Raw genomic sequence first — 10,354 nt, forward strand, 5'->3', positions numbered from 1 at the left:
GCACACCCACTCTCACACTTATGAGCAAGGGGGAGGACATGCTCGGGAGACACCCTCACAGTGCTGCGTCACTGCAGGGACGGTTCTCTTCTGCTGTGGGAGAAGATTAATGGTCACGAGAGCACACAAGTTACCAGGGAGCTGTCGCACGAGTCGCAGGATGACCAGAGCAACACCCTACCTCGAGTTACCAGAACTATTATGGATCATGACTGAGCCAGAGGAAAGATATTTTACGCAAGACGACCTAGAGAAGGGACACCGGGCTTTTTACGACACGCTGGGTGTCGTGACTTGCAGCCAAAGTACAATTTCAAAACAGGGCAACATAAGCATGATGAAGATGGATCGCCACGATTCAGGATTTTAGGATGCATCTGCACATAAAGGAAAAACCGACTCATAATGGGACACAAATGCGATTTTTGCGCTCTCGGCTTGGATAATCACTATTATTTTAAAGGAAAATACACCACTGCTCAGCTCTGGTGGTAGATTTAGGGATGCAGGGATAAAGTGTTACTGAAAAAGTCCTCGTCATTAAAGTAGACCTGGATCGAATCGCCAAAAAGAAAGAAACACTCCGTCTCTAAAGGATCAGGCTGGTGTTATTCTGTTTTTCTTATTGTCGACAACTCCCATGAAAGACAAAAACAAATGGTACTAACAGAAGGAAAGGGTTGCAGCTGCGGATTAATACACATGTGGTGCTCTAGTGAGTATTTCCAGGTATGGAGCACAAAAAATAACTGTGGAAATCAATAAATTAATGAATAAATTACTTTTTTTTAAATGATATTTAAACAGGACAGAACAGAACAGAACATCTTAAATTGATTTAGACATTTTGTATTTTTTTCTGTTTTTTTTTCTTTATACATTTAAATATTAATTTACCAACACATCATTTTTCATCCTCCATACACAGGAGCAGGCCCATGTTTGTGGGATTAAGTCAGAATAAACAACAGTGTGTATGGTTTTTGTAATGAAAGGAACAACAGTGGAGCTTTGTGGTGCAGAGGAATAAGAAAATTTAGGCTTTCATGGGATTTATTTACAATAAGAGAACAGATGAATGTGTAGATCGATGGAGCAGTGTGTGGTCACATGTTACTTTGGAGAAACATGGTGATAAAGCAGGATACACTGAAGATGGGTAACGTTAGGGCAGATGGTCACAGTACGTGGACACCGGGTGAAGACCCCTAAAGAAAAAGGATTAGTGTACTTTTGTCTTTGCACATGCTAATTGAGCCAAGAGATCCGTGTGCGCTCGCTGTACGTCACAGATCAAGCTGTACTTTATTCTTTCACTCGCCATGAGTTTACGAGCTGACAGCATGTGAAACCTTCGTATACACTATATGTAGCTTGAGACACACTGCATGACTTATACTTTGTTATTTCCATTCATTGCACCTTCAGCTGGAGAACACTACATGAGCCAGTGGTACTTTTTAAATGAATTAGCCCAGTGGGACTTTGACACATTTCATATGGTTCAAAACAAGTGGTGGTTAGCACTGTCGCCTCACAGCAAGAGGGTTACTGGTTCGAATCCCGGCTGGGGCCCTTCTGTGTGGAGTTTGCATGTTCTCCCCGTGTCTGCGTGGGTTTTCTCCGGTTTCCTCCCACAGTCTAAAGTTGTGCATTTTTTAGGTTCATTGAGGACTCTAAATCGCCCATAGGTGTGAACGTTTGTCCTGTGATAGACTGGCGTCCCGTCCAGGGTGGACCCGGCCTCACGCCCGGTGTCAGCTGGGATCGGGAGAAGCGGTTGAAGATGAATGAATGAATGAATGAATGAAACAGACATGGAGCAGTGACGCTTTTATTTTTTACGTGGATATGTGGAAAGCAAATGTTGTTGTGCATCAAAGTTAAATTGGAGTTAAATGTTATCTGGGTGGTATGTACTGCACGTACATGGTAGAGCGGTGAAAGGTAAAACATCTACTGTATATTTTATTTTATTAGATATGGTTACAGTTAATGTAAGTTAATTTAAAAACATGAACAAATGTCCAGTCATTCCCTTTCTTTTGCAGTATTCACACTCCAGCCTCCATTTATTACATGTATTTATTTTCTACACAACCCAGCCTGTGGAAATATTGGATCTGTGATCATTGCAACTGTAATAAAATACATTTCAAAGTAACCTAGCTAATACTTAATGCTTGTGTCATGATTGAAGTCCTTCAAGATGTTACATTGGTTTCATTATTGGAACATAAACACCATAGTCATTGGGCCGTTTACTAAAACTGCGGCCCACACTGACACTGCCTGCCTAATGCAATCATGTTGTCTGCTCACAGCTCGCACATCAGATATGTGTTATGAAGCACATGTAATCTGATATTTGCAGGCCAGTTTCATTATGTGGCAATGCATCCAGAGGGATATTTTTATCTGTTGGTTAGGTTTGGATTACAATGAGATATATAGATAGATAGTTGATAGAGCTGCAAAAGACACCATACACATTGCAATAAAAGCAATAATTCAAAAAGCAGTAATTAACTAAAAGATTTCTTAAGAACAGAAAAGAAAGTTTATGGAACCTACTTATATGTGTGGGACAGTGACACACTCACCCTAAAAGTGTGATTACCGTTGGGACCTGATCAGTACATTTAAATAAGTGATCAACAAATAATTGCACTATGACCTATCTACTGTCTTTAACTGTTAAGTCCCCTTCCAGTTTGTACATGTATTTGCCAGAAAGCTGCCCAAGCAGCTATTTTGTGCAATAAAGGGTTTTTAACAATTTGAGATTATATGTATAGTAAAGATGACACATGGTGTTTCGATATCACCCACTGTATTGGAGAAAATGTGATAAAAATACACATATATATCATAGTAGTTGCGAACTATGTAGACGCTCAGCAATAATTGAGAAAAAATAAAAACGAAACTTCGTCACGAACAGGATTCGAACCTGTGCGGGGAAACCCCATTGGATTTCGAGTCCAACGCCTTAACCTCTCGGCCACCGTGACTAGCACGCCTATACGTTGTTCGCGGCCTACATATACTGCATCATACACAAGATATCATATTGTGTATGACGCATCCTCGTAAGGCTCCAGTATCTCCAAAAAGCCTTTTTTGGTTTAGTGACAATTAGCCTGTCTCTCTATCCGAGCGCTAAAACCTGTCTGAAGAGTTGCCCAATGATGCATTCACGAACAATTGGAATAGTTGGAAGTAAATAAACACCTTTAACTAAGATACTGTGAAAAGGCCTTAAATTTACAAAATATACAGTTCTTGGCATCTTTTATGCCTGAATGCAAAATATTACTCCGCCAAGTTGCCCCCATATTTGATTAATCGGCATCTTAAAAAACGGAAACCTGTAAGTCCACGCGTTCCTTGAATGCAGCACAGCCTACGTCAGACGGAGACTGCATTTCGATTGGTCCGTCCCTCCAAGCCCCGCCTTCTTCAGTGTAGTAGCATCAACAGCTCTGTTTGACGCAGTGAACAACAAACTTCAACACTAGAGACGACAAAATGATCAACTGGAAGGTAAATAGACTCAAATGTACTATTTTACAGCGTATACATGTTCTGTTGTCAGTGTTATTGCTGGTCGATTCGGTTATCTCGTGATAAAGCTTAGTTGTGTCGCTAGCATGATGCTAATGTTGCTCCAGCTGAGTGGGTTTGTAAGTTAACAGGTTCCTAACAGCCGACAAATAACTTTAAATACATGTAACTTTATATATATGTCGAGTTAAAGAGTGTACTGTAAACATTAGGGACGTGTCTTAAAGTGTAACATGTGGTGTTTGTAACTGCAACAAGCCCAGGATGCTTGGCAGCTGCTTCTCTCCTTCACACACCTCCTCCCTCTGAGACTAAATTAAACTGGACAGCTGCGGCCTGTGACTGGGAGAGAGGGGAGGGGGCAAACATCTCCAGGATCCTTGAATGTTCCGGTGCTTTCCAGTTCCTCCTCCTTTCATTTTCTATTGAGTAATCACTGCTCTACAACTGCTCACTCAGGGGGAGGAGGAGTGGGAGCCACTCACTGTGCAATGATCCACTCATACATACCTGAACATTGTTGTGCAATAACTTAATCCACCAATTAATTAATCTTACTGCTAATTTTCTGCCATATACAGACATATTACAGTCATCTTTTTATTGTATTTTATCGCCTTATCTTCTAATCTTTCTTTGCAAGCACCATTAATGATGCCCCTTCTTTCTATACAATATGTAAACATAGTTATGTTGTACCCTACTGGATGTCACTATTATTGTTTTGTTTACAATATATATATATTTATATAAATGTGTGTGTGTTTTTATTTGCGCTGTCAAAGCACTTTGTAAACTACTGTTTCTAGGTGCTATACAAAAGTTATTGTATATATTTTATTTTATACATTTCTCTACACTTAACTTATTCGATTTCATTTTTGAATTTTATTTTACTTGTATGCTTATGTCTACTTTATATATTTAACTAAGAGTTTATTGTTTACTGTCTGTTGTTGACCTTCTATCTTTAACTAAGTTTGTTTTACTCTGTATATTTATTTAGCTCAGAGTTTATCGTTATTGTATACTGTATCTTTTTATAACTCCTTATTTTCTACACAAGTGTTTTGTAAAATTTTCTTGCAGGAGTCATCCCAACGGGATCAATAAAGAGAAGTCTCTCTCTTTACGTCTGTAGTAAAAAAAGTAAAAATGTGAACTTTTATGTGATCGGAGCTTCTGTTGTGATAACCCCTCCTCAAACACAAACTCTGTCTCTCCTCAGGTTTTAGACAACGTCCCCGTCCTCCTGTACATCCTGGCACTGAAGACGCTGCTGCTGTGTTTGGCGTTCGCCGGGGTGAAGATCTACCAGAGCAAGAAGGAAGACGAGGCTCTGAAGAAGCAGCAGGCTGCCAAGAGGCTGCTCGCCCAGCAGACCCAGGAGCTCTTAGACAAAATGAAGGAGGACTGAGCCGCTGCCGTAAACGCAGGTACTGCACTGCACCGAGCCGTTTGCGATCACATCATCAAATCTGTGATTGGCTCTTATTGACATGTTATTGATTGTGATGCAGCTCACCTTCTTTTTCTCTTCTCCAGGAAAACTAACACTGATCTGAGGAACATGTGAGCCAGACGTCTTGGCTGTCTGCAGCAGGAGGTTTTATAAAAATATCCTCTAGGTTTGACTGAACCAGCAGAAACGCAGCAGGGGGACTGTAGGCAGACTCAACATCATGTTGACATTTTCAAAACATTCACAGCCTTCTGCCTCGTTTGTGCTCGTATCCATGAACACGCTTTGATAAACTGCACTTTGTACACCAGAATAGTGCTTGGATAAGAGCTTGTCATTTTTAAGAACACAGCATTATATTTATTCTGTAATATTCGTTGTAAATTGTGAACCAGCTTTGTGCCAAACTTTTGTAATTAAATGAAATCGTTTGTTCAACATGCTGCATCGTTGTTCTGTCTTTATTTCCCAGTACTCTTCGTCTTAAGTCGTATCCAGTGAAGTGCTTTTAATATTGACAATTTGCCAAAAATGTAAACAAATAAAAGCAAAAAAGGTTAAAAATATAAGCAGCAGGTAACTCCTGATTTTCATCCGTAGACGTCCGTTCCACAGGCTATAAATACCTTACAGGTTTTACAACGCTGCCCCCAAATTCCTATTTCTACGTCAGTTATTTGAAACTCAAGAGCATAAAAACATTAACGAAACACACAAAACTACACCCTTTACAGCAGGGGTGTCAAACTGATCCAGTAAAGGGCCGTGTGGCTGCAGGTTTTCATTCCAACCAAGCAAGAACACACCTGACTCGACTTACTCAATCACCTGAACTGTCTTCACACAGTTGATTTGTTGGACCAGGTGTGTTTTTGACTGGTTGGAATGAAAACCTGCAGCCACACACACACACACACACACACGGCCCTTTACTGGATCACTTTGACACCCCTGCTTTACAGTAAATTAATAACAATGCTGTAGACAACTTTAGAACGACTCTTTTATTTTGAAAAAGAAATGTTTTAAGTCACTTGTAGCTTTGCCTTAAACACAATCAATCCAAATCCAATCTCATGTATTTTTCTTTAATTCCTTTTTTATAAATTAGAATGGTATATTATGCATGCAATACCGCATTAGCCGCTTAGGTTTTCATCTTCCACAGAACAAAAACAAAAGAGAGAAAACACAAAAATCCCTTAAACGTCCCGATGAAGCTGCTTGGAGAAGGGTGGTTGGAGAAGCCACAGCATGAAGCGATGTACACAGTTTGCGGTTGCATAGTACAGTACATGAAGTTCCTCATTTTAAAACAGCATGCCGTTTTGTATTGCACATCACTGAAACTTTGTATACTGGACCTTGCTGCTGTTCCAAGTGTCCCACACGGGTCGTCGTCTCATTTCAGCACATGTATACAGCAAATAGCATCTCTCAAAGACAATTATGTACATTTGTTTGTTAGAAAAATAATCGCCAGCAAATATTCATCTATTACTTTTCTACTGGAATAAATATTTATCCTTTTGCTTATTTTGTTTTGTTTTTTTCCCCCCTCTTGTTTTACCAGATAAAATCCTCCCTATAAGTTCTGTGTTTTGTGGTCGTGGTGAGATTCGATCTGTGGAAAATCAAGTTTAGCTTCGTTTTGAGACAAAAGTTGAGCCAAAAACTTAAAGAAAGTTGTTTTTTTCTGAGGTCTGTGAGTGAGCGTGGTGTTATTTCTGTTCTGATCTACTCCCACAACTCAAAGGGGTGAACATCTCTCGTCCTTTCAGGGCGTTCACACAGAGAGCGATGGCGGGGCGTCGGTCTGCAAATCCCTCCTGATTGTCTCAAGCAGCCCAGCTCAACATTGGTTGGTTTGGATTTAAATGGAAAATGGCTCCCTGTTCAATCAACCAATGGGATTCATGCTATGGGGCAGAATGAGACACATGAGCGCGCTTGTAAACGGTCACATTAAAACGTCCTTTTTTCATTTGCAGTCTCAGCGTTTCAGTCCATCAACGAACACGTATACCAATAAGTTAACAGGGGATGTGGGCGAAGGGAAAAACAGATTCACATTGCGGGAACAGCTGCTCGATAACATCTTTGTTTTTTTTTTTGCTTTTTCTTTTGTGCTATACAAGTTTCCCCCCCCCCCTTTCATCCAGATCTACTCAAAGTGATCTGTTATTTTGCATTTAAACCACTAAATTCAGTAAATTCAGAGCGCTGCTTTGCACCGCGGGGAAACATTTGCTCAGTGTTTACGTCAGGTCGGCTAAAGGTAAAAACCGAGGAGGAGGAGGAGTGTGGCCTTTCAAAGTCGGTCCCTCGAGTCCGTGTCAGGCTGTACCATTTCTGGGGACAGTCAAATCTCTTATCCAGGACGTCATTTACATCTACTTCCTGTTTCAAATACTGACCATTTTACAGGGTTAAGAAGTTCCTCCTGACCAGTGTCCTTAAACTGCAGAACATAATATCAAGACGTAAAGTCCAAACCCCGCGGAACTATTCAGATAGCACTCTGTATGGATCTCAAACAAAAGAAAACCCATTATAGCTCCTTATATGTAAGGGAGGGGATCCTCCACTGAGCCATTTATTTGTTTTCTGAGCATCATGTGTCAGAAGGGAAGGGGTCTCAGTTAAAGAGCAGTTTTGTCTTCACATGCCAAAGAAAACGTCGGACAAATAGGATCTGTTATACTGTACAGTTCTGATAGAAATCATTGGTTTTCCCGGAATATATTTCCCTGGCAGTGGGTTTTTGGTTGAGGCCGGAATGTGAAGGAACAAACTCACTTGAACATACACAGATTGCGAGAATGTTTGAGTAAATTAATTTCAATTTATAGACTTTTATGAGTTGTATATGTCGGGTTTGATCCTCCGTATGAGTGAGGAAAATAACGTTTATGAATTGTTGCGGATTGTGACGTTTCGTGACGCTTGTTCGTCGTTATCTAGTGCGTCGTCCTTCTTCCCCCCCGACAAAGACGCACTGCCAGGAGAACACATGAATCAGAGGACAAACTTTACTCCAAGAGCATCCAAAAAAGTTATTATTGAAATATCTCCACATGACAAACTGTTCAGATAGTTTCGTATATGTCGAGAAAGTTTTGTCCCGCTACGATAACAACTTAACCATCTCGCTATTCCAAGATAACAAAAGTTGCGGACTCTCCTTCCTCGAAAAAAGGTGAAGAGGAACGACTCTGTGACGTACAGAAGACCTTTGTCCTGTGACAACAACACAACAACTTAACTGAATGTTCTATTTAGGCTGGAGAGGTGCCAGTTGATCTCCTGGGCACTGCCGAGGTGCTGTTGAGCAAGGAAGAAGACGAAGAAGAAGAATTCCTTTATTAGGAATAAGACAGGACCTATATACACGCAACCAATGGAGAGATGTTAGAGTGAGGGGGCTGCCAGTGACCAGCGCCCTGGGGGTTCGGTGCCTTGCTCAACAGCACCTCGGCAGTGCCCAGGAGATGGACTGGCACCTCTCCAGCCACCTGTCCACACTCCATTCATGGTCCACACAGGGACTCAAACCAAGCCTCCGGTTCCCAGCCCAGTCACCTATGGACTGAGCTACTACCGCCCCCAGGCACTGAACCCCCAACTGCTCAAGCCGCCGGTCACTGGCAGCCCCCTCACTCTAACATCTCTCCATTGGTTGCATGTATATAGGTCCTGTCTGAGCATGTGTGTATTTCGGGCCTGTGTGTGTAACATGATTAATAATAATAGAGTGAAAATTGAATTTCCCCATTCGCGGGACTAATAAAGGGATTCTTCTTCCTCTTCTTCTTAACCAAATCTATTATTCATTTAACGCCTGTGTATTGGTTTAAAATGACCCAGCTAGAGCCGCTTGTTATCTGGAGATGAGATGATTAAGTTGTGATCACAAGATGGTTTAATATCTTAAAGGAATAACACATGTTCAGTATATTACCATGACAACAAGCCTTAAAAACATTTACTAGTAACCACAGAAGCTCTCTGCTTCCACACATCCTGTCCACGTTATTTAACCTTTTTGCGAGTTCACTGTCTACCTTCCAACATAATCCTGACTTAATAGAAACTGTTTTCATAATGGCAACTCCGCTTTTGAGTCATGCAATCCACTGAAACTCTTCCAAACCTTCAGAATGACAAAATACTTCAAGGTTTTCCAGTGCGCTGAGTTACAAACCGCAGGGATCCAGATCCATCGTTTATCCGTCATCTGGGCCATCTTTTTCTTTTCTTTTTTTTTTAGAGAGATGTGCCCTATACTTCTACAAACATCAACTTGATTACAGTAGGGTTTCTATTTAACGTTTGGAGGGAACATGCTCTGCAGTCAGGACAACATGCCAGCTACACAGAGAATGATCATGAGGCCACCGATCCTGCCGTGTCACACTTAAACGCTTTCATCCCCTAAAAACCACAGGAAGGAACTTCAACGGCCGTGAACCGATCGCGTGACTTCACCACCATCTGTACCTTTGCTTCAACGCTGTACGACTTTGTGTTCGATTCTAATGAATGCAAAACAACCTGCAGTTTCGGCAGCGGATGCTCTTTTAGGTCTATGAAACTAAAAATAAAGAAAACGTTCCCAGTCCTATTCTTCACGCTGGCAGGGCCACAAACATCAGAGAGAACACCCCGAAAGGTTCGCACAGCATTGGTTTTAACGCTGGTCCACATCTCTACAACATCAAGGAGTATTTTGCTATTGTATTTCACGATACTATCTTGACAGAGTGTCACAGCTATTGCCTTCGCTAACGCTCTTAGTGCTAGCTGTTAACAACAGAAGCAGTATTGCCTTCTCCTACGGTGGAGCTGAGATCTGATCCCAGCACCGTCAGACTCCGCTCCGCTCATGACGGTGAGGGTCTTCGCCCCAAATGAAATCCTAAAGCTATGCTACAGAAAAGCTGGCCTTGCTCAAAGTGACTTTCGAATAGCAAAATAGTTTTGGGAATGTGAAGCACCAGTTTTCGAAACTAGCAGCCAGATATCATCCGCACGCCCCCGACACAAACCCGCAGCCTAACGCCTTTCCACACAATCAGGCGATTTAGAAAATTGGACCTCCGTATCTACACCTCATGAGAGAATCCAGAATGCTAGGTACAAAATATCAATGAAGTGGATGCGGAGGTGGATCATCTATCAGCATGCAGTAAGCTAAATGATGAGAGGATTTATACATGGCCCAGGGTGTGGGTCAGCAGTCTGTGTGCAGTGGACTTCCCTTCGACCTGGTGCGATGTCCCAGGCACTTAGAAGCCCATGCACCATCGCCGTCTGACAACTATC

Source organism: Echiichthys vipera (genome assembly GCF_963691815.1).
Source record: "Echiichthys vipera genome assembly, chromosome: 23".
Lineage (NCBI taxonomy): Eukaryota > Metazoa > Chordata > Actinopteri > Perciformes > Trachinidae > Echiichthys > Echiichthys vipera.